General features: G+C 40.6%; 1 long non-coding RNA gene across 5 annotated transcripts; it reads left to right on the forward strand.

Moving 5' to 3' along the window:
* The first annotated feature begins 6,240 nt into the window (after positions 1–6,240).
* LOC128079169 (uncharacterized) lies at positions 6,241–23,917 on the forward strand. 5 transcript variants are annotated; one of them, XR_008206002.1, is made up of 4 exons: positions 6,241–6,340; positions 18,351–18,409; positions 21,115–21,314; positions 22,312–23,909. It is a non-coding gene; the product is annotated as an uncharacterized LOC128079169 (long non-coding RNA). The 5 variants fall into 5 exon arrangements; XR_008206000.1 differs by lacking the exon at positions 6,241–6,340 and adding an exon at positions 11,449–12,685; XR_008206001.1 differs by lacking the exon at positions 6,241–6,340 and having other exon boundaries at positions 14,324–18,409; positions 22,312–22,421; positions 23,896–23,917.
* The last annotated feature ends 836 nt before the right edge of the window (positions 23,918–24,753 follow it).

Raw genomic sequence — 24,753 nt, forward strand, 5'->3', positions numbered from 1 at the left:
TCTATGCTTTAAAATAGAGCACTAATAAATCTGGCTGTTGCATCTTGGGCATGATTCAAAATGAGGTTAGGTTGCAGTCAAGCTTCCAGCTGCTCAAGCTGGCTTATATGCAAGGATACAGCACAAGAGCAAAGGGAGAGAAGGGGTGAGAGAGACTGTCATACACAGCAATTGAGGTTTCAGAACTAAGCAAAGTCCGATCAGTCCTGGCTGGAGTCAGGCTGCAACCCTGAACACGGTATCAAGGTTGCACTGCTATATTATTTTATATTATTTGCTGGTGGTCTTCATCAGCTCATTTTGGTTGCACTCAGTTATAGGAATGTATATACATATATATTTGCAGGTGGGTATAGTTTCAGAAAAGCATGAACATACACACACAACAAGCATATAAACATACTCATACTTCTAGGTTCTTTTATGTTCAATAAAGAAAGCATACAAAAGCAGTATTCAAGTAAATGAAATGTTTAGTGTGCAATAGAAGCAGGAACTGGAGAAAATAAAATCCACATGGAAAACCACAAAATAATCACACACTGATTATCAAGTCAAGGAAGCCAGCCTTAAATACATATGGCTGGCACTAAGTTGGTAGTAGTAGCAGAAATAGAGAAGATGCAGGTTCGGTGTAAGGGAGAGTGAACGCAGAAGACTGCTCTTTGGAGGTACTCCAGCCCTATCTGTAGTCCTAGGTTTAGTGGCATTTTCTATTTTAAGCATAGAGAGAAACTCACAAGAGAGAGCATAATCAGATGAAGGTGCAAGCCCTCCGGACAAAAATACAAGATAAAGATATAAATCTGGTCATGCTGTCCTACTGAGGCAAAGCTGTCACAGGCAAATCTTTTTCTTCCAGTTTAAATTGGTCTAAGTGGAATGGCGTAACTAAAGAATTACCATGGAGAAGAAACTATTTCCAATCTGCAAAAACTGCAATTGAATAGAGAGGGCTAACTCAATATCTGCCTTAACTCCAAAATCTTCTTACAGCACTGTGTCTCCCACGGAAGAGAGTGAGGTCTGCATGACTGAGAGCACAACACCATGGCTGTATCTGAGGGCACGGCTATCAATGCTAAATGATCCTCTCTTTATAGCATGGCTACGTTAAGATCCCTCAGAGAAGTGTAGCTCATTGATTCAGTGATTATTTTCTGTGTGTGTATCAGCAGTCTCTACTTTAGGACCTCCTTAGGAGCTCCCAAGTCCAGGAGTTCTCCTCTCCCACTGGATACCTGCAGCAGCAATTGCTGTTTGCTCTGACTCGTTCAGAAGACCTGCCCATGCAAATAGTGCATAAGATAATAAAAAATTCAGTAAGCTTTCAGAAAGAGAACATTATTCATCTGCTCACAAACATCTGGACATTTCAGGAGCCCTGCTATATTTATGGAGTCTATTCAATAAACAGAAGTTTTTACTTGAGGGTAACTAAGCCATTCTGGGGGCTTTGCCAGGCATCTTCTCTCTATTTTGTCTATGTACTGTATGAATTATGCATCTTCTCTGAGCACAGACTAGCTGCATTAGCTCCTTGTTTCCATCTGTATATTTTTAGGAGCTCCCACCAACTGCTCCCAGTTACAAGGGGCCAATGTCAGTGTGGTGGCTGCAGGCCCAGCAGCCCTGGAAGGGACCCTGGGCGTCAGACTGCCAAAATCACAGAGCGTCTTAGAGGAGAGCAGCTGAGCTCAATCTCTTGTAAGAGGGTCAGTGGAAACATCTGTCAGGATCTCCTATGTCCTTATAAACACTTCCCTGCAGGAAAAGAGAAGAAGTTAAAATAAAAATAATAATAAAAAAAAAAACAAAAGGAAGGAAAAGGAAAAAGGAGAAAAGGAAAAGAAGAAAGGTAGTTCTAATCTTCAAAAGTTATTCCAACTTCTTTCTCTAAGTAATTTTCATCAAGAATTTGCATATAAAAAAGTGAAAATGTCATAACTTTTATCCCCCTTTTCTCCAGCCCTTTCATACCCAGTCTCATTTTAAGTCCTTGGCTGCCTTAACCAGACCCAGGATATTTTGATTTTGTCTTTTCTTTGAGAGTAATGCCATTGTGAAGTTATTTCTTGAACTATCTTTTCTCCAATTATGTTCTTCATCATATTTTCATGCAGGAAAACTAATAGCAAATCCATTGGTTTGAAGAAGTGCTCAGAATTGGCATCACTTTATTAACTTCGGTGGGAATAAAGATGTTTAAAGTGCTCTGCTTCTGAAAAATCTCCCTCTGCTTTATATACGGTATAAATGACCCAAGCCTTACTCTCCTTTTTTGCAAAAGCAGTCCTTGAAAAGAGTAAAGCAGCTTGGATTTCACAAAGAAGGAATTTTCTTATCATTTTTATTACAATAATGAGACACAGGATACAAGCAGGTTCATGTATTTTTGTTGTTTGTATCTAGGGACAAAATCATAGACAGTCATATACCATCATACTGACTTTTCTTTGCTGGAGATATCATCTAAACCTCATAATGATTAAAAGAATATAAATTCATGGTCTTAATCTGATAATTATCAATGTGATTTGCATATCACACTTCAGCCCTTGTTTATCTTTCTTGCCTTCAATATTTACTTCAAGTAGAGACAGTAAGTAATTAGTCTCATATAACTTCTCTGTCTGAGCAGATTCAATTATAATTGACCCAAAATACTGAATTCAGCTTTGAGATAAATTATTTTTACAGCAAAACTATGACACATCTTTTAAGAACCAGTTGCTCTGACTTTTTTGCTCATCACAAATGATGCACTCCCAGTGGTATGAAGCTTGGAGAGTCTCACACAGAAAGCAAGGTCAAAGTATCACGCATCACATCATTCTGGCATTAGCTTATGCCCTGCTCTGTGCAGTTATGGACAGGATTTGTTTCCTGAGTCCTGATCCAGACTAGGGCATGGTTTTTCTAAGGTGCCAATTGTTTGGTCAGTCACTTCTCTGAGCTAGAAAGCACAGACATGTGAGGCAGGAAAAGCTGTCTGATTTGCAGTTAGGATTGTGAGTGGTGAAGTAGTGGTAGACCGAATGAATCCCTTTGCTGCAGCTGGAATGATTTCATTGTGACAGGATGAGATTGGAATGGTTACAGGGAAGCAGGAGTCCGGAGGCATCAGGAGACTTCAGCAGGGCAGCACAGAGCCACCAGGTTCTTGTGCTAGCTGAGCCCAAGCTCTCTGCTAGCAGGTGGCAAATTTGTACAATTCACCTTATTGCTGCCCATTTGTGTTGCTGTACCTCACCTATCATCTTGTTCCATGCTGGATCCCTCAGTTCAGTAGGTTTTTCCGTTTTGATAGGTGAGACTTGTGCTGGATGACAGCATGTCCTCTGAACAGACACAAAACAGAGGTCATGTTACAGTTAGCAAGGATCTGGTTTGAAAGAAAAAGACTAAAATGAAGCAAAGGAACCCTCCACCCCCACCCCGCACCCCCCCTCGCTGGAGACGGCATGATGGTTTTATACCTGAAAGAACTCAGACACACAAAATTTGGTTTGGGTATCATGCTGTTCTATTAGCTTCCAGTAAGCCAACAGTGAAGGGGCTGATTGTCCTTGAAGCTGCAAGTGAGTGTGGCTGCTCACCATTCCTGGGGGAACACACTGCACTGATGATTGCAGCTACCTTAGAAATTGGGACATCTGCAAGAATGTGATAATTTTCTCTTTTCAGGAGGAAATAGAGGAAAAACAAAGGTGAAAAAGAGGATGGCTGGTATTTACCTCAGTCCTGTGTTCATGATTCAATTCCTAATCTGTGCACATTGCTCTCTTTCTAACAGTTAGAGCTGTTAGAAAGTAAGAAAAATCTGCTACAATCAAAATGAAGTCTGCTTAGATTCTCTTTCCTATTTGAATGAATATTTATGCTTTTTTTTTTTTTTTTTTTTCTTTTTGCAGTGAAGGAAATGGGATTCTAATGCTTTCATAAGCAATGGGTATATCCTTTTCTCTTCTGGATGGATATACAAATAGGCAGATGTTTATGAACAGTTCTTTGCCACATGGGATTATATATATTCCCCTCTGGGAAATGAAAAAGGTATTTTAGCTGCAATGAAGATTGATAGCAATTCCCTGGGAGAGGTCAGCTGTGACTTCTAAACTCCTGTTCCCAATTCTCTCCCATGAAGGCTGCTTACAGCCAAGCAGCTCTTGTTGCTAGTATCGGATAGTCTTTGAGGGACTGCCTTCTCATGGTTGGAAATCTGTGGACACATGGAAACACTGTGCTAGCTCAAAGTCACTGTGACTCTTGTGTTGTGAACTGCACATCAGTTGCATTCATGTTGTGTGTGTTCCTGTGGCAAACATTTTTATGAAATGATGTTTTCATCACAGAAGCTAAAAGTAGTATGGCTTTCTCCATTGCAGTGCAAGTATTTACTTTAGAAACTTGTTTATTACTTATCTCTGGGGTTAAAAAAAAAAAGGGAGAGAAACAGAGACTAGTTTTCTACTGCCTATACAACACCATTCTGTTTCCTTGCTTGATTTGTGTTGGTTTTATTTCATCTTTTTTTTCCTCAGTCATAGGTAATTGTGGTGAGGGGAGATGTAGGTGCACTAATTCATCTGTGCTTCTATAGAAGAATCAAGAAGGAAGGGACTGTAGCAAACTCAAACCAGAACACATCCTTATAGTACAACCGTTGGAATATAAGTGGCCTGAAGTTAAAGAGAGTTTATGCAGTCAATTGTCCATTTAGGAAAGTGTATATAATATCAGTCTGAATGAGAGTAAAGTCATGCTGGGTGGGGAACCAGTGGGAAAGTTAAACGTATTCTCAGAGATGTTATGACTGAGTGGGTCATAAAGTTTCAGAAGTTCAATTTCGCTGTTAAGACCAATAGAAAGATGTCATCAGAAGCAAAGGGACTGGATTCTTATAACTGGCCTGCCTGTTCCAGAAGATAAGGATAAGCTTATTTCATAAACATTTGCCCTAGGAAGAAGGTGCAGTGGAGTAAAGTCCTGGGATGATAAGGGACCACAGATTTTATGCATGCCAGTCATCAAAATTGAAAGTAGTTTTTGGGTCTTGTTGTTCCAAAAAGAATTTGATGCTCATAAATACGAGGGTTATCAGGAGTTTTTGAAAAATCCTTCTGTACCCAGGAGGGGATTTATTTTCCTACTCATAACACAGACACAAAGATAGCACAGGATAGCTAATAGTCTTGAGAAATTACTTTGTGGGCAAGTAAATAAGAAGAGCCTTTCTAGACTTTGCTATGAGCTGGACAGAGGTACTTTTGGAGGTGTGGTAGGAAGGTGAACCTCTGCAGCTGGGTGTCAGAAGCAGCTGTTTTGCTGTCAGAAGCAAAACAGACAAAAAAACTAACATTATTTATCAAGGCATCCCCATCTCCTGCCTCTCAGCTGCACAGGGGCCAGGCATCCTGGGCCAAGGGAACTGAACTGTGAGACCCCACAGGATGCCCTGCTCTTGCCACCACACCTTTGTATTGGTCATCCCTCAGTCCTGACCACGAAGATGGTAATTCTGCTGTGAGAGAAGAACTGGGAAAATCTTCATGACAATTGTTATTGAAAACAGTAACTCTGATCCAAAGCTGTGAATTGATAATTCCAGTGCAAAATCACCCTTATCTGTTGTTTCAACGGCAGTGCTTTCATCCGCATTTTAGGTTTTTATTCTCCAATTCTAGCTGTGCTGTTCTAGGCTGATATTTGGCATGGTCTAAATCACAGAGTCTCTCTAAGCAAACCGGAATTTTGTTCCATCCATTGCATTACTAACACTTTCCAGGATGGCACGGCCTGCCAATATTACCACTGATCAGAAAAATCCCTGTATCAGCACAGAGCTCCAGCACCACGTCACTGCTCTGCTGCTGGGCAGATTTTGGAAGAAGCATACATGCACACATGAAACATCTTATGTGCAGGCCAGTGAGGAGTGCAGATTAATCTTTAAAATACTGCAAGCTTAGATAAATTCACGTCTTTGTACCTTATATCTAATAGAATCAAAGAAGTAACCGGCATCTTTTCTTTTGTTTAAATTTCTTTTTCCAGAAAAGTCCAAGACATTTCTTTTTCCCAAGGGTCTTTGAATTTTTTTTGAACCTTGCAAAAAATGCAATTAAGGCCTGAGACAAGAGCACTTTTAAAATGATTTCACCTGAATTTTTATGTAGTAGGTATTTTTATGTAGTAAGAGTATATTTTCTTAAGAACTGTTCATTTTCCCTCTCCAGAACTGATGCAAAGTTCATTGAATCACAAAGAAGGAATCCCATCCATGTCAGTGGAGTTTGCATCAATCATGAAATGTCAACAGGTGACCACCAAGTTACAGGTACATCAGTAATGCTGTATTCACTTTTCTTCTAAAAAAATATTGGAGGTTTTCCTGTGCACTGCATGTGGCTGAGTTTGAATGCTTGTCAAGGACATAAGTCATGGGGAAAGGTTCAAGGTTTTACTCCTCCCAAAGGGCTGTGACAAGAGTGTGGGTGCCAGAGCAGTTTGTGCCTGGAACAAAGCTCTTATGGCACTGGTGGCCTCACTTTTGGCTGAATACCCTAATCCTGCGAGATAATGGCAAAACAACTGGGAAGGAATTGGTTGGCATGTGTTCATTTCCATGGATTTTTTAATAGACATACATATATAAAAGAGTAGGAACTTTCAGTTTATCTTCCCTACATTATTCTCTTCTGTTGTTCCCCTTCTGTTTACAGTGTGTCATACTTGGAAGTATTCCCTCTAAAGCTCAGGTTTCTACTGTGTCTCTTGGAAGGAGGAATATGGAAGAGTTCACTGTGTTTCATATCTGGATGGTTCACTGACCTATATTTATTTCATCTACTTCCCATTTAATATTTTATGTGACTTTTTTGGTGTGCCACAGCAATGATTTTCAATGGTCCAAAAAACCATGCTGGGAAAGGATTGTAATATGATGCTGCCCTTGATAAGATAGTGACTGGCAGTATATAAATACACTCAATGGAATGTCTGAAAACTCTCTTCTATATTTATGAGGAGCCCTGGGCCAACACACACAGTGGTGAGAGCCCATCTGCTCCATTGCAATCATTTTATTGACACACTGCTATTTAACAGCTGAGACTTTTGCAATTTTTTTTAAACTCAGTGCATGTAGTGAGCAGGAGGTCTTTTAATAGCAGTTTGACAAAGCCAAAATAAATCTAAAAGGTAAATTATAAATTGAAAAGTCTAGTTATTTATCTGAAGAAGCATGTGAAGGATGGAAGGAATTTAGGTATTTCTTGACCTCCTGGGGTTCCTACTCAACTCTGACATGAGCCACATACTCATATTGAGGCCTTTCTTGCAATGAGTGCACCAAGCACCAGCAAGGAGAATAGAGGGGATCTGAGCAATTTGTGATCTGGGGGGCTTGTGGGTCTCCCTAAGGCATGGGGAGGGGTTTGGTCACACGTAGTGCAGATCTGCTTCTTACTACTGGATGGCCTGATGGGAAGGTAGGCATTGTTGGTCCATTTCAGATTATTTCTTATAACTTTATTTTACTCTTAAAAGACTACAGGTATTCCATACTGCTGAGGAGGTACATTTTTCATTTGGCTTTATTTCACACTACACTGTTTCTTTTTTTTTATATTTTTTTATATTTGCTCACGTAAACATTCCTCCTCATTTCTAGAAGTGTGACTGTTTAAGCTGATGTTCAAAACTGGCCACCAATGCACTGCAATTGACCAATGAGCCTATTTCCACCAGAAACGTCAAGGCCTGAATTCAGATAAACCCACGTTGCACCTATATTTGAAATTCAATTCAGAATTTCAGAATCAGAGCTTGTTTCTGTTTAACGCTTCACCTAATGTCTGTGCCTGCAAGAATGTAGATTTACCTCTCATTTTCAAACCCAACTTTTTATATTTCATTGCTCCATATGCTTTTGCCTATCAGCACCTCCATGCAGAACAGACGTAAGTACTTAATTTTAAGCATATGTCTAAGTCTACTGGTAAAATTTAAAAATTTTAAGTTTAGACCCATTAATCTCCGTTATTAAAAATCATGTTGATATTACTCCAGGCATAAATGTTTTAGACTCTGTCCAGCTGTGTAAGAGTCTGGAAGTGTATTTTATGTGGATTGGGTGGATAGCAGAAATGAAAACTTTCATCCTCTCCATAAAGGGAGTAGTATCTCCCTCCAAGTTTTATGAATTCAATCTGAAAAAAGGAGTCATAAACATGCTGTTAAAAGACTGCCATTTTAAAAGGCTGTTTCCCCAGAGACAGTCTGTGAAGCATCTTGATGTGAATTCATAATGTCTGAGCAGTCTCAGCTGAATTAAAAACTGAAAAGAGGACAAGAGCAGCAAAATATGATTTCAGAATTCAAGTTAGCTAAACGAGGCAATTCAAGGCTTAAGTGTCAGTTCACATTCTTAAGTTTTGCCATAGAAACATTCAAAAATGCAAAGGTACGGTAATTACTCTTGCAGAACAACTAATTTCTCTTATGAAAACTTTTCTTCAGTGCAAAGGCCAAAGGCAAGCTGCTCTCCTCCTCTGAGAAGGAAGCAGCCTGCAGTTGAAACAATAATGGCATTTGCCCACCACTATGGCTGGGCAGAAGCTGAAACCCAGCCAGTTTACCACTCCTGAGTAAAAAAATTTTTCTTACCATCTAACTAAAATCTTCCTTCTTTTATTTAAAGCCATTCCCCCTTGTCCTATCAATATCAGACCATGTAAAAAATTGGTCCTCCTCCTGCTTGTAAGCTTTAAAGTCTGGAAGGCCACAATGAGGTCTCCTCGGAGCCTTCTCTTCTGGCTGAACTCCCTCAACCCTTCTTCATAGGAGAAGTGCTCCAGCCCTCTGATCATCTTAGTGGCCTCTTCTGGACCCTCTCTAACAGCTCCACATCCATCCTGTACTGATCCCTTCAGAGATGATCCTTAAGCTTGTGAATTTTACTTGTTCTTTTCAAGAGAGCATTATTTTTTTCATGGTCACATCCAAGCACTACGTAAATACACAATGTGATTAATGGCTCTTAAGAACCAAAAGAAGGGGTTAGATAATGCTTTTAATCACTGTCAAACTTCATAATTTTCCCACTTATTTTTCCTGTCTCCTATGAAGTGTCTTCACTGCAAAACCTAATAAAAGCTGCTGCTTCACGTTAGATGAACTTGCACTGTACTTCAGATGATACTTACAATACCTTTAACCCACCCTCTTCCTTGCACCTGCTGAAAACTGAGCACTTCTGTGTTTCTTTGTAAAAATGTGAGAAACTGGGTTATGGCAATTTCTGTTCCTTGACCAGAAGAACAAAGTCAGTAATGGCCTGATAACAAAAAATGAAGGTTTTTTTTTTTTTTGCTTCTAGTTTATGGCAGTTTCTGCATCCTACAGGGGCTGATGTCTCCTTTGGCTTGAATCTTCACTCACTCACTCACGTGTGGGAATCACGACAAGATGGAGTTTAGGTTTTGTAAAGTCCGAAAATGCAAGAAAATGTGAATAGTCACAGAACTGCATTTTCACAAAAAATCCAGTTTCATCTCTGGACATCAGTGAGAAGCATTGATGAAGATTCTGAAGAACATCCTCAGAATATTCAGAGGATGTCCTGCAGATCCTATCTAAGTCAACTGTCATCTTATAGTTGTTTTAACTTTAGCCCTGGAAAGGCTCTTCTGGATGAGCTTTTCTGGGGAGAAGTATGTTTGTTGGTGTGCAGAACAGGGAGTGTCTTTCAACTGCTGCCAAAAAAAGAAAAAAGCGGAAATAAGGAGCGCAAATCATAATTTTGATGAAGTTTTTGGCTTCCTGACAGACGTGGTAAGCACTGCCTAAATAAGGACAGCAAACAGAGGTTAATGCAGTGGCCACGGTGGGTGTTCAGTCTGCCTCTGTGGTGACAAACTGGGGAAGAGGAAGAGTACCGCCTGGCTAATGATTGCCTCAGGCATCCTGGTATCCCCACATCACGGCCTGCTCCTGGCCTGGTGGCATCAGTGCACTCACCACTTCTTCATGGCAGATTATTTACTATTCTTTTTTTTTATACTTCTTGAAAAGATCTTTAATGGTTAAAAAAAAAAAAAAAGAAAGAAAATTCAGGATCCAACTCATTTGTATTTGCTTGCAAATAAAACAAGCACTACCCAAGCAGAACAGAGATTTATTTTCAAGCATGTGAGCAACATAAGGTCATTTACTTAAAATTACATTCTAGAAGCAATGGTGATGCTTGTGCATTACTCTCACTGTCTTTTTTTAATGCCGCTCTGTATTTAATCCGTCTTACTGCTCAATAGAAATAGCTTACTCCTACATTTGAGTAACTGATTGGGTGAGAGCCTGCATCTCAAACACCATCCTGTCACTAGCAATGAATGCCATTTTTAGATCTTTCATTCCAAAGAAAGGTCAGTCACTATTTTAAACAATAGAAGGAAAAACAGTCAGTGCAATGTTGACGTTTTCCATGTTTTAAAGGGAAAAAAATAATCACTTTGCTTAGGTAAATTCTAATATTTTGTACAGATTTAACTCAATCAGGAAAAAGATTTTATTCTCAAGGTGTTTTTATACATTTCTGATAATGTCACAGTTGTCCCGTGGAAGGACATCAGATAAGACTTAAAGTGGGTTGAAATCTTCTCAATTCTTTGTGGTATTTTTCAAATGGAAAAATTGTCTTCAGAAAATAATATTAAAGAAACATCAGACTATTAATTCCAGGCTACCAAATATAGTCAGCCTTGACTTTACAGGGATTTGTCTAATTTATGGGGAAATGGCCTCAAACATCTGTACTATTTAATTATAAAAGTCAAGTCCCTTGTCAAAGTGCTTCTGCAATATCTGGACCACTATTTTTGGTTCCTTACCTCCAAGAAGCCAATGGAGACTAACCCTTCAACCTAGCCAGGTAAAGCATGTGCCCAAAGTTGGGCTACATGAATACCACCCATTTTGGTGGAAATTCATCATGGCAGATCTACTTCAAGAGGTGATGATCACAAAAATACCACCACTTATCTCATTGAGAAGATACAAGGTGAACTTGCATGGCTACTGATAACAAAATGTAAGTATGAATTACTGTGTATGTAAGTATGAATCAGCTGCTTTGCAGAGATTTCTGAGTGAAAGGATCACCATAGATTCCTTAGAGTTGGAAGGGACCTTTACAAGTCATCTAGTCCAACTCTCTGCAGTGAATAGGGACATCCACAGCCCTATCAGGTTGCTCAGAGCCTGGTCCAGCCTGACCTTGAGCGTCTTCAGGGATGGGGCTTCTACAACATGTCTAGGCAACCTGTTCCAGTACCTAACCACCCTCACTCTAAGAGACTTTTTCCTTATGTCCAATAAAGATATAAGGATGAGGGGAGGATTCAGAGAAAAAGCTCTGCCATTATGGTTAGGGCTAAGATCATCCAGACATGAGTCATGTTAGTTAACAAAAAGCTTATTATTTGTTGTATAAACCATTCTGCATGAGAAATAAGAATGGAAGAAATACAGCTGTGTTTTTCATGATGGCATACACTTTTTGTTACCTAATGCCTAAAAAGTAACTTATAAACCTGAAGACAGAGGATGAAAAATTTCATTTTGAGTAACTTATAAATCATATGCCAGTCTTAGGCTCAAAAAAGTAGGAAAATAAAAGGTACAAAATGATTGGCCTGAAGATATATACAAGCTGATTATCTTTCTGAGGTATGAAAATATACACATTATGTTGTTATTACTTGCTTGGGTCTTGAAACACAGTGAATGTCCTTAGAACCCCTTTGATGCCAACTGCTGGGAAGGAAACATCTCTGTTATATCTTTAACCTAGGTGAGGTAAGTCAGCATCAAAACAATTCATTCTGGCAAGCTGTATGATGCTTGAAAATACAGCCTGGATAAATCTTATGAAGAAACCTTATTTTGTCTTTGAATTTAATACAGCAGCTGAGGACATCTCTATGGGGAAAAATCAAATGTGCAGGACAGTGAACAACCTCCATTGGGAGAATAGCTTTCCTCATCACCTCAGCGTTTCATCACTTGTTAATTAGACGCTTTCCCCTCTTCAGTTCTTAAACAGAGCTCAGCTAGTGCAGGTGCAAGTTCCTCATGAGCACTGTTGAACAACATTTCTCCTGAGGATGAAAAGGGATTGTTGCAGGGAAATTCTGTGCATTTGGAGAACACTTAAGCTCTGGTTAAAATCTAGCTTTTCTTAAGTATTTCCCCTCTCTTTTTTCTACAACATATTCCAACCATCACGTTCATCCTTTTCCTTACATTTCTCAAACCCTTTTTAATTTTTTTTTTATTAATTTTTTAGATCTAAATAAGCAGCTTCTCAACATAATAGATATTTTAGCATATATTAAGATATGATTCTTGCTTTATTTGAAATACAATTTAGCTAATAGTGCTAAACACCAGTATGGTAACTGTTGAGTCCTGGCCTGAACCACTGATTGAGCACCTGGGGAAAGGACCCAGGCAGCCCTGGGAGCACAGGTGAAGGCAATTCTGCTGTGTGACCAGAAGGGGTGGAGCCTGGCTGCACCTCTCTTAGACCTCATTTAAGGGCTGAGTGCTACTAGGAATGAACTCATGTTGGTGGTCTCTGTCTTGTGGAGTTTCCTTTGTGAACCTACATCTTCAGAGGCAGGTGAGCACTTTTCCTTTGTAGTACCTTTCTGTAGAGCTAGTTCCTTTCTCATTACACCTCCTGTATTGCTATTCTATCGTGTTGTTTTTTCTGACTGTTACAAGTGGAAAAAAAACAGAGCTCAGACAGGATCAACTTCAGCTTAAAAGCACCTTTTCTCTGGAGCTCAGGTTAGCAGGTCACACACTAGTGTGTAAGGGTCACAGTATTCTCTCCATCCCAAAAAAACTCTGCCTGCCAATGTTAGCCAACTTGGGCAGTGAATATCATAAACTATAGTCAAACCATTTCATTTTGAAAAACCTGATTATCATGATTCCTTTCTATTGCTGGAGCAGTATCAAAAGACTTTGTTGTAAATGAGACTAAAAATAAGAAAAACGATAACCCAACACCAAAACATGATTGTAAAAGCATGAAAAAGAGTACAGTCGTATCCTGACTGATAGCATGCTCCCAGACTATTGCCGTCAGTTAAGAGTACGTGCCATAATTTTTTATGAACTATCATTACAAAATATAACTTAAGCAGGCTGGGAGAAAACAGCCACCTAGAAGTGGTGTTCAAGAAAGCTGTGGGAAAGGGGGAAAAACAACAAAAACAAACTGGAGAGCTGCTTAGCTGAATCAGGGCATAGGTTGTAGCTGGAATGAAAGGATTCTTCAGTTCATGCCAAAAATACTCATCAGTGCTTCTGGTTTTTAAGCTTAACTTTCTTAGGTGATCTTGTCTCTGAACCTCTTGTGAGAATCCACATGGGTTCGGCTGTGGGTGACTATCAACTTGGGAGACAAGTTTGTTCCTCAGCAAGCAGGGCAAAGTTGTCCTCTCTGAGTTTCTGTCCTGCTCCGGAACCTCCCTGGAGGAATGTCTCTGTGCAGCTTAAGTGGTACAGCCCTTTTTCTTCCTTCTTCCTTTACCTTCTCAGTGCTCAGAAGCTCCAGGCATTCTTCAAAGTCAGCAAGTTAGGCACATGCTGTACTTCCTAGCTACATAGGGGTAGCTTCTGCCTAGGCTGGATATCACTACATTGTGTTTTAGGTGACACAACACAGCTGTGTTTTAGGTGACTTACTGCACAACAAAATATCATTGAAATGGAAAAACAAAACAAAACAAAAAACAAACAAAAAAACCCCCAATTGAACAGAACAATATTTTTCTTGTAACCCAATTAAGCTGTAGGACTCATTATCACAAGGAGCTACTAGGTCCAGATATTTAACAATCTTCAGAAAGAGTTGGGCATTTGTGTCTCTAGAAAGGAAAAAATGAAGTGCTCCCATTGGAAAAAATGCAGAAATCTTTTTATGTTTTGGATTTAGAGAAGCATTTAAGAAATAAAGCCTAGGAAGAGGTTAGCTGTGGAGGAGGCAAACAGGAAATGTGCCTGCTCTGGTAACTTCAGAAAGATCATCAACCAGGCATTGATGTAAATCAAACGCTCATGCAGAACCACAGCCATCCATCAGCACTGCGTGATGATTGTAAGTGGCAGTAGGTTTCTTTGAGAAGCTCACTCTGTAGAAATGATCCTGCTTTAACTATTATGTAGGTGATTCCATCCCAAGTTTGTCTGTGCTTTTCTTAGCAGATGTAAGCACACCTTGTTTATAAAGCTACAGCTAAGCTTTTTTTCCAGCACTTCAAACAGTGCCACCAACAAAAACCTTTCAGAACCCGGATATGTTTGTAAACTCGCTAATCCTAAAGCAGATAGATCTAAAGAACCAGCAAACTGAACCATGCAAAAAATACAGTGTGTACACTTGCAAAAAGCAAGATGACCTTTTGTTCTTCAGCTTGAAAAAGAATTTTTGTGTCTGAGGGAAGTACTACTAATAAATCAACAGTTTTAGCCTCAAGATATATCACTTTAAAAAAAAAAAAAGAAAAGAAACCAGATTATTGAAGTAACACAGTTCCCTGGGAGCAGCAGGAATGGTCTTTGTTATTAAAAAGGCATTTCCATAAAAAGTTTCCACATTTAGGGGCATTTAATTAACTCAGGAGTAAAAACCATAAAAATTAATATATCCCATACATAAAAGTTGACAGAAAATTTGTCCTTTACTCCATGGTTTTACTGATTATGGGTTGGTAGCAGATTAGAATTAGATTGGTTCAGTTGGAAGGGTCCTTTGGAGATCATCAAGTCCAACTGCCTGATGGAAAGAGTTACTGTGTAAGATATTATTAATGCAGTCACAGCTTAAAAGAAACCATCCCTAAGGGAAGATGCCAAAATGAATTCTTTGTGTATTAACAAAGGAAGCCAGAAGACCCCCTTACAATGAGTCAGTCTGCAATAAAGATGAGTGTGACATTTCATAAGCTTTTAGGTAGGTATGCTGTAAGTATTACAGATTCTAACAGTTGTAAAGGCTCCAAAGCCTTTCATCATCACTAAATGAATCCATTAAATTTGGTGTGACACAAAGTTGCAAATAGAAATGGAGAAAGCATCTACCTGTAAATTATTTCAAAATCCATCCACTGCTCAGCCAGTGAGATACTTTTCCATCTTAATTAATAGTCAATACATTGTGAGAAGCCTAAAGGAAATCTTTTTCCTAATCAAAGCATAAAGTTAATCTATGTGTCACACTACTATGTGGTAAACTGGTAATCTTTTCAGAAGAAAACACAGAAAGAGTCTGAAAAACAACAGTTTAGCAGTTCTCTTCCTCCCTCAAATGTTTGTTTTGTTTTTTTTGTTTTTTTTTAAAGTCAGTCCCACTTCTAAAGGCAGAGGAGGGCAGCACATCTCTCAGAAATAGCCGTCAGATTTATACAAATGCTGCCAGGCTCTCCTTTTATTCATTGCAGCGCTTTCCAAGCCTAATCAATTCACAAAGCCTGTAATGAAGTGATTACAGAAATAATAGACAGTAGTGGAAAAGAGGCCTGTGAGAGCCATGGAGAGAATGACTGTCTGTCCTCCTCACCACAGAGAAACTCAGCCTCTGCTCTGCCTGAGCTCATGGGGATTCAAGAACCATTCTGGGAAGTGATGGAGACACAAGCTTACATTAGCGTGTGTATATTATATTCTGTCAGGTTTTGAAATTGCAGCATTGTGATTTATATGCAAGGTTGTTTAGGTCATAATTAAGATTTCTGAAGTGTACTTGTAGTCATTTATTTTCCTCCTGCTGCTCAGATCTGTTGAGCCGGACTCAAAGCGTTAAGATCATGATTTTTATCATCAAACAACAGGAAAAGTCATATCAATAGAATGGTTTGATCCTCATTTATTCCTTAGAAATACAAGGAATTCTGCAGTGATAGGACAGGCTCCTAGTGAGAGAAGTTAAATATGATACATATTTGTTAAGTATTTCCTTGAAATAAAATATGATTTCTTTTCCCTCTTAATTTATAAAAATTTAACATGGCTAAGTTCCTAACTTGTTTTGTCTGCTGAACCATTGAAAGAGATTAGAGCATAAATATATATGACATCCACATTATTACCAAATACATTCATTAGCAGCAATGCTATCACAGTGAATACCAGATGGAATTAACAGTGACAGAGCAATAAATTAAAGTGTTCATACATTTCTTTCTTGCAGCTTACAAACTCAGGATTTATTCCTGACCTTTGGTATGAAACTTGACAATTGCTGGTAAATCATACATAATGCTGTTAGTAGTCAGTGCTACAACTCAGACCTTTTTACCCTGCAGATGTAACAGATAATTTTCTAAGAATTTATTTGTGGATTAACATTAATTATCATGCACACTTCACAAAGAATTAATGTCGGTACAAAATAAGCTTATCTCCATTCAGGACACCTTCCAGTTTATTCTCGCCATCTCTGTGATGATGTGTTTTATTACATAAAACAGGATCATAGCATGGCTGAGGTTGGAGGCACCACAGGATCCCACTGCCCCAGAACTGCCCCAGAAGAGCAAGGCCCAGCCCCACAGGCAGGCGGCTTTGGGAGAGCTCCAAGGAGGAGACCCCACAGCCTCTGGGCAGCCTGTGCCAGGGCTCCAGCACCGCACAGCACAGCAGTGCTGCCTGATGGGCAGAGGGAGCTGCTGTGCTCCGGGTTGTGCCCAGTGCCTCTGCTCCTGGCACTGGGCAGAGCTGCAAGGAGCCTGGCTGTGTCCTCTCTGCACCTCCCTTTGGATATTTATGGACATGGAAGAGATCCCTCTGAGCCTTCTCCAGGCTCAGGGGATCTCTGAGAGATGCTCTGCTTCTCTCAGCCTCTCCATAAGGCAGAGGTGCTCCAATCCCTTCATTGCTTTAATAGCCCTCCATTTGGACTCTCTTGAGTGTGTCAAGGACTCCTGTACAGGAGGACCCACCAGTGGACACATGGTGTCTCCCCACCAGTGCTGAGCAGAGGGGAAGTACCACCTCTCTCTATCTGCTGGCTATACTTTGCCTATTGCAGCCCAGAATACTGTTAGGCTTCTTTGGAGCAACGTGGTGGCCATCAGGGCTCTGAAGTACTTTCCATTCAAGTGCCCCTCCCAGCTTGTGCTGATGCTTTGGGTAGTTCCTTCCTGGGTACAGGACTTTGCAACTCTCTTTGCTGTACTTCAGGAGGTTCTTTTCAAAGCCCATTTCTCCACCCTGACAGCATCCTTTGGATGGCAGCGTAACCCTCAGGTCTGTCAGTCTCCCAGTTGCGTGTCTCTGAGTTGTCTGCTCAGAAACTCACCACGTTCTCCTTTTATAGGCAGTTGTAGCAAGGGTCTCCTTTGGGTTCACAAGCAGGCTTTTTTGAGCTGGCGGCACCTGAAGGGCAGGTTTAGAGGTTAGGTAGGAACTTGATTCCAGCTTTTATACGTTTTGTGCGTTTTCTCTGGTAAAGAAGTTGGCACACCAGTCAGGTTGCAGACTTGGTCCATTTCATTTTGTTAGCTGAACTTACCGTTTCTCTCTGACTCAGTAAGGAATTATTTTTCTAAAAGACAGCAATTCCACCCTTTTCTGATAGAAAATCCTCAAGTGCAGGTGTTAACCTCTATTTAACAGTTTTGATACTCTGAAAATAGGCTTCCTTCACTTCATTACCTGTCATATACCTTGGAAGTCCATACAGACCTTAGGGATGAAAAGCAGTGTGTGAGCTGATTAAGGTTTCCAGGTTTTGGACACAAAAATATTGGCTAATTATAACTATGAGACCATTAGTGAAATACATAGATGTGGGAGTCATTTCATGTCAGATATACGCTAAAGAGAAGGGAGGATTGGATTTTTTTTTTTGCATACTTGGCAAATCTAACAGTTCCACAGGAAAAACAAGGATGCAAAACTGTAATGATGCTGTGACATTTATTCCTCTATAAGAGTGAAGTGTCTGCAGAAAAATACCCAGCTAGGAATAACAATCCTGACCCTGAATTACGTACACATGCCTTGCACTCTCCCTTGTGTGTAAGCGTAACATTGCCACCATCTATGTGCAAAATACTGTGCATAGAAGCACCATGAGGCATCAGCAACACCCTCAGCAGTAGCTGTAGGCTGCTTGTATGGAAGAGGGAGGATCCAGCTCACTCATCTCAGCCATTAAGCAGATAGACCTCAAAAAAGGGGGCTGTTGATGGATAATTTTTTTTTGCCCATATTCTTGTCTTTGAATTTATTGTAGTAAGACTAATCATAAATCTTTCTCTTTGATCCCAAAGGGCTGCAAAAAGTCTAGCCTACATCCATCCTGGTCGTGGAAGGAGACAACTGATGGTTGGTAGGGAGCTTTATTCTTATTTATTCTATCATTATTAAAGACTCACACCTCAAGTGAGGCATTTCTAGGAAGGGGGGACATATGCAATGGGAGGGAGAAGAGAAGGGAATGCACAGTGAAACTCAGGAGCTTAAGCCTCACCTGCTGCAGAGGTGAGCTCTTCACCATGACAAGTGGTGGCTTCTGGTGCTGCTGTTAAGGCTCAAGCTGAGCAGCAAAAGAAGGTCACCCCAAAGCCCACCTCTCATAGAGAGCTCTGCCTCTAACAGCTGCAGGTGGAGAGGCAGGGATGTGTGGCTGTGGGAGACATTTCTTCTCTCTTTCTTCTCCTTGCATGTTTTTATTCTTGTGCTTTCCCACTGTGCTGAATGGAAATCAGATCTCAGTCGTGCCCAGGAACTCATTCAAATGGTAAATCCCCAGCAGCAGTGTGCGTGGGCAGCATGTAGGCTGAATGATTTGCCTGCTTCTGTGCAGTGCTGTTTGTCCCCTGCCTCCCTCTCCTGTTCAGGCATTTGGACTCTATTTAATAGCAGGACTAAAACACTGCGCTGTGTGAGCCAATACTGGCTGAAGGAATAACAATGGCATGCAGCAGCACAAGCAAAACTAGGTACTGGTCTGCTGCCCTGTGGGCCTCCAGACATCAAAGGTTCCAGCTCCTATGGACTGCAGCATGCTCAGATAGCACTGGGACCTGTGAAGACAGTGAGGTTTTAGAGCTCCATAACATGCAGCTCACTGGAGCATTGGTTTCTCCCCCACAACGCAAGCTATAACAGAACCTGTCCGTTAAACTGAAGGGTTCTGTTCAACATATGAAAACCATGAATTCTACCATTAGTTAGCCAATGTTTATTTCTCTTTACATAAATAGTTGGACCAGTCATGCCCACTCAACAGTCTGTAGGCTGCAGATGGGAGCGTACCCCTCTCCAGGGCACAGTCACACTTCTCTACCAGGAATTCATAGGCCATCTCCTACCAGAGAGAAACAGCCTTCACTTCACAAGCACACCTTATTAATGTCCTTGCTTTTTGGCAGCATGCACGTTTGTGAACAATTGTTTACAAAGATGAAGCACAGGAAGAATGCTTTCATCAAAAATGAATGAAATTCTCCTGTATCTGAGTGGTTCAGATAAAGACAGCATCCCCTACCTGGTATATCAGTATTTTCCTTCCTGGTGAGAAAAGAGAATGTGCTGTACAGCTATCAGGTGTAAAAAATAGTGAAGCAGGCAGAACACCATTTGCTACTCAGATTTTAAATACTTATCCACATGGCAAAGACTGCTGGCTACTGAGAGTTAATTTGATTCAATACTGTGCTCCTATCTATTATCTCACAGATTGCGTTGGGTTCGGCTCAAATTTTAAGTACTGTTTTCATTCAGGTTTTCCTTTTTTCTTAGCTATCTCGTTTAGCCCTAGGAATAAAAAAACATTTTCAGAGACCCTGAACAATAACCCACCTGAGTTTTAATTGCTCCTCCAATGGGACTGTGGATACAGCTGGAAGGAGATCTGCAGAAGTCTCCTGGAAATACTTAATAGTTTTAATTTGCCAAGGCCATTCCAAACTTACTCAGGTGCTTTTGCATTGATGTTTTTCTTATCTCTCTTGGCTTTGAATGAAGTGCCAGCTCATGAGCTACAATTATAGCCTTTCCCTACAGATTTCATTCCCCCAAAAAAGTTTTGATCTAGAAAATTCCAGTACTCCATAGGAAATTTCTCACAAAAAAGCCTTCTGTGAAAGCTACAAACACTTGGGATGCCTCTCTGGCACAGTGCCTGCAGCAGGGAACCGCTGCAGCTCTCAGCAGCATTTCCAGGGCTCACAGAGCAGCTGCAATCATCCCTCCCATATTTTGTGTTGCAGAATTGAGCCTGATGATGGCAGTCGCTTAGCTCCAGGCTGGCTTACTGTAAAGCCCCACTTTAAGAACTGGTTACAGACAAATTGATAGCACTGATACCATTTGAGCCCCCCTCTCCTTTACATCAGAGGCTTTCTAATGCACATCACTATTAAATAGACTGAAAAAGAGAGGGAGGAAAAAAAAAAAAAGGTGAGAGAAAATTAAAAAGTCCTTCACTTCAATGTCATTTCAGTCAACCAAGGATACATCAGAGCTAGATGCTGGTTGCAGCTCAGCTCAAGGGAGTAAAGGTCTCAGAGGGCTGACTGCAAACAGCTCTGGCTGCTCTAATCTCTGTGGGCTGCTAATAAAAGGCAAAACCACTTCTGGGGACACTTCCAGTGCAGGGACAGAAAAACAGTGTTTTTTCTTCCATAGTCTTTGCATTCTTAGTGCAGAGAACTTTCTCCTGTCCCATGCCTCTCCCAAGTTTGTGGGATTTTTGTTTTTTCAGTGAAAGGATTGAGGTAACATAAATCTATCTATTGAATAGAAATGTTGGTACAAAAAGATGATACCATATTTTTTAAAAGGAGTATGAAGGTAAAGAACTGCTGGGGATCTTCCTGCTGACATTAAGGGTGTGAAGAGCTGGGTTCTAAAGCAGGGGCACAATAAGCAGCAGTCAGTTATGGACATTCTGCTTACTGGCTCACTAGATTTCCTTTTAGTTAAATCTCACTGCAATTTTGCCTCGTTCTCCAAAGGCTGATTTTTATTTATTTTTTTTTTTTTTATTTTTTGCATTGTTTTGAGTTTAATTTCCCTGTTAAACGACAGCCTTTTGCAGGTCCCAGATGAAGAGGGTCACAGCATTTCACGTAATTGCTTCACAGATTTGCAACCACTTGAACAGAAGAGGCAGATGTAGCCACTGAGATAAATCTCACTGAAATGCCACTGCAGTCCTCTGCCTGCACAGGAGCCTATTTAGCACTGTATATGGAGTTTGTGAAAAGCTTTGTATGGGAACCCCTCAGGTATCTTTTTTTTTTTTTTTTTAACTACTAACAGTATTGCTAATTGCTACAGAGAAAACAGGAGATTTATCACTAACTTCCTTATTGCGTCCATTTTCCAAATATCACGAGTAAATTACTCAGCAGCAAAAAAATCCTGTAATGAAAGGTGATAATCAGAAATCTCGTGAGGACAAGGAAGGTCTTACAGAGCTTCTCAGAGACCTGAACTATGATACTGGCTTAGGGGGAAAAAAAAAGGGGGGAGGGGGGGGGGTGGCGTAAGAGAAAGGGGAAAGGGAAAGGAGAAAGAGGCGTAAGTGAGAAAAAGAGAATGGAGTGACATGAATTTCTGCTAGCCACAATGCATGACAACTAAAGCAACCAAGTTGCACAAACCTCTTCTGACTCCACAGGGAGTAGATATGTTGGGGGCTATTTTAATGTCAGTGAGAAAGCCCCTGCAAGTTTTTAGGGTCTTCCCTCTCCATAGAGGAGAAAGGGGCAGCAAAGTAAGTTAAAAATACTCTTGCAAGTCTCTGGTCCTGCTGTGAAGGAGCACTGTCAGGACAATCCAGATACAGATAGCCATGAGTGTGTTGGCTGGCAGCCAGCTCACCAAGCAGATTTAGCCAGTTACTGGAATCCCTATTTGGATGCTGGATTTTCTGCCTCTGTTTTGTGTGCTGCATGGCCAAGACACATCAGGTCACTCCTGGGCTGCAGGCAGCAGGAAAGGCAGAGAAGGAGGAGAGGCTTTGCCAGCCAGGCAGTCTGGCTGGCAGTTGGTCTGCTTTTGGCAGCTCTTCAGTGTGCTTTCTAGGTGAACTGAACACAGTTAAACATCAAAGCAGCTTTAGGAGTGAAGCTTCCAATTCTGTTCTGATGGCGCCTTGCATCCAGTTCAAGGTGAACAGTTGTGAATCAGTATGTTCCATATAGAAATCCCAGAGGGTACACAGATTGGCATCTACATCAAAGACTTGCAGAAGCCAGTGCTGATTTCAGGTGCTTCCAGGTTTTGCTTGATGATGAAAGAGGATGAGGAAGAAGGAAGGATTCTAAGGCAGATGTTTGAGCTGCAGAATCATATCTTTGCTGGCAATGGACCTCACTCTCCTCACCAAGGTCAGTGGTATCAGTTGCCTGTTTGTGTGCTACAATGTGCAGTCTGTTCCAAGAGGTAAACTAATTAGTCTTGGGCCAGATACAACTTCTGCAGCATTTCTATGGTCTTGATCAGGAGCTCAATACCAAAAGCAGGAATTGGATAGAGAGAGCCATGGTTTCTATAGTCAGTGTTAGGACTGGGACTGCACAACGCAGCACCCCTTAGAGCTTGGGATATCCATAATGTGAAAATAGTTATCTGTGATCCGAGTCTCACTTCTGAGAGGAGCTGCTGTCATAGCAATCTAGTGCCTGCTTGAGATGCAGCTGAATCTCAACCTGTGCTCCATTTGCTAGGCTGTGTACTTCGCTTTCCAGGCTTCACAGATGCTAAAGAGCAAATGAACAGATCTTAAATTTTAAACTGAATCACCTCACACACTTGGCTTCAGATTGTGCTCCCAATCATTTATGTTTGTCTTCCAGGTTGGGAACTCTCCAAGTGTTTCTTACATTCAACACTGCAAATAAAGGAAAGAGTAAAAGAGCAAACAATAAGTAATAATAAAAAGATAAATAATAATAAAAGGGTTCTTTTTTTCAGTGTTTAAAAGGCAGTTCATTTAGACAATATATAGTTGCAGTCATGAATGACTGGAACTCATTTTATAGTATATTTTTCCCAATCAGAAATGAAATTGGCAGTGCAATCCCTCCACCCCCAAAATTACTTGGTTTAGTAGCCAGCTGAGTAAGCAAAAAAGCACAAGAGGATTAAACCAAAGATGCAGCTCAAACAGTAGTTGAATCCTCAAGCATTTCAATACACAGCTGATTCAGCAAAACAGATACACATTCAAATGAAGGATATGATGAAACTGAAAAACAGGCAGCTTAATCAATAAAGTGTTCAGATTCTCCTGCTAAAGCAAAAGCAGCAGCTTAAAAATTAAACAGAAAAATGAGCTGGAAAGAGTGTCATATGAGGAAAAACATGAAATAAAAATGCAAGACCGAACAGTGTCTCCTATTATGCCAGAGATGCTCAAATGCAAAAGTGGCCAAAGAAAAATTTTCTCATATTAACAAAGCCAAAGCTTTTTTTTTTCTCCACAAGGAAAAGTCCCAGTGCTTCTGCTGTGATTTTGGAGCTCCCATTGGAGCCACATCCAGGAAATGTAACTCAGGGATGAAGGCCTCTGTCCCATCCATCTTTTGATTAATAGTTGATTAACAGTTGCACTTTGTAAATAGAGGAGCTCAGAAAACAAAAGCATTTTTCTTTTCATTTTATCACAGAGCTTATAGGAAGTGGCATATCATATAACTCAAGATTGCAAGTTGGTTATTTCCTCCTAAATATGGATTGGTTTGTTGGAGTTCACAGATTTATTATTCTCTGTGAACTATTCGGAATTGGATTTGCTTCACAAAAAATTTTCACTTTACTGAATGCTTCAAAAAATGATGAGCAAATACAAAATTTTTTCAGGAGATTCACACACATATCCCACTTGCTCAGACAATTCCTTATTGCTCCCACACAATTCCTTATCTGTGAAGACTTGGCCATCCCACTTGCTCAGAATTTTTCCCTGTGTTAGCCTGGATACTGGAGACTTGGAGAGGAGAGGAGAGCCCATTGCCTGGGAGCTGCAATGTTGGTGAGTACCTATGTCATTGAGGCTTAAAAATGGACAGAAGCTGCTTTTCCATCACCTGCCTGCCAGCAGTGAAATCTGTTCAGAGAAACCTCACAAGAACAATCCTCAACAAAGTAAACAAGAAGGGCTGGGAGAGCTACTGACTGAAGGATATGCCAGCACACACTAAAATATTTGCTAATTGGAAATATATTGTCCCACCGTGCTGCCAGCTCCAGCTCTGACTCATAAAACATCAACTGGCTTCAGATTGAATTTTGAGGTTGATAACCTCATCGCATATGTACCAAAAGTGCCCAGAAGATAGGAGGCCTGGAGTGACACAGAGCACTGATTTGTGCTTTCTGTTTCTGTCCTCCTTTCATCGGGGACAGAGTTGATCATCTTCATAGTGTTTGGTATGATGCTGTGTTTTGGAGTTTTGGCTTCAGGAGAAGAATAGTGTTGATAACGCACGGATGCTTTAGTTGCTGCTGAGCACAAAGCCAAAAACATTTCAGTTTCTCATCCTGCCAGTGAGGGGTGCTGGGCATTAGGAGCTGGGAGGGGACAGAACCAGGACAGCTGCCCCAGTCTGGCCAAAGGGATATTCCCTATGATATGACATCATAAAAAAAAGATAGGGGGATTGGTTGGAGAAATCAATCACTACGCAGGGTCTGTCTGGGCATCGGTTGGCAGGTGGT

The sequence above is a fragment of the Tympanuchus pallidicinctus genome, unplaced genomic scaffold (assembly GCF_026119805.1).
Source record: "Tympanuchus pallidicinctus isolate F22 unplaced genomic scaffold, pur_lepc_1.0 scaffold18, whole genome shotgun sequence".
NCBI lineage: Eukaryota > Metazoa > Chordata > Aves > Galliformes > Phasianidae > Tympanuchus > Tympanuchus pallidicinctus.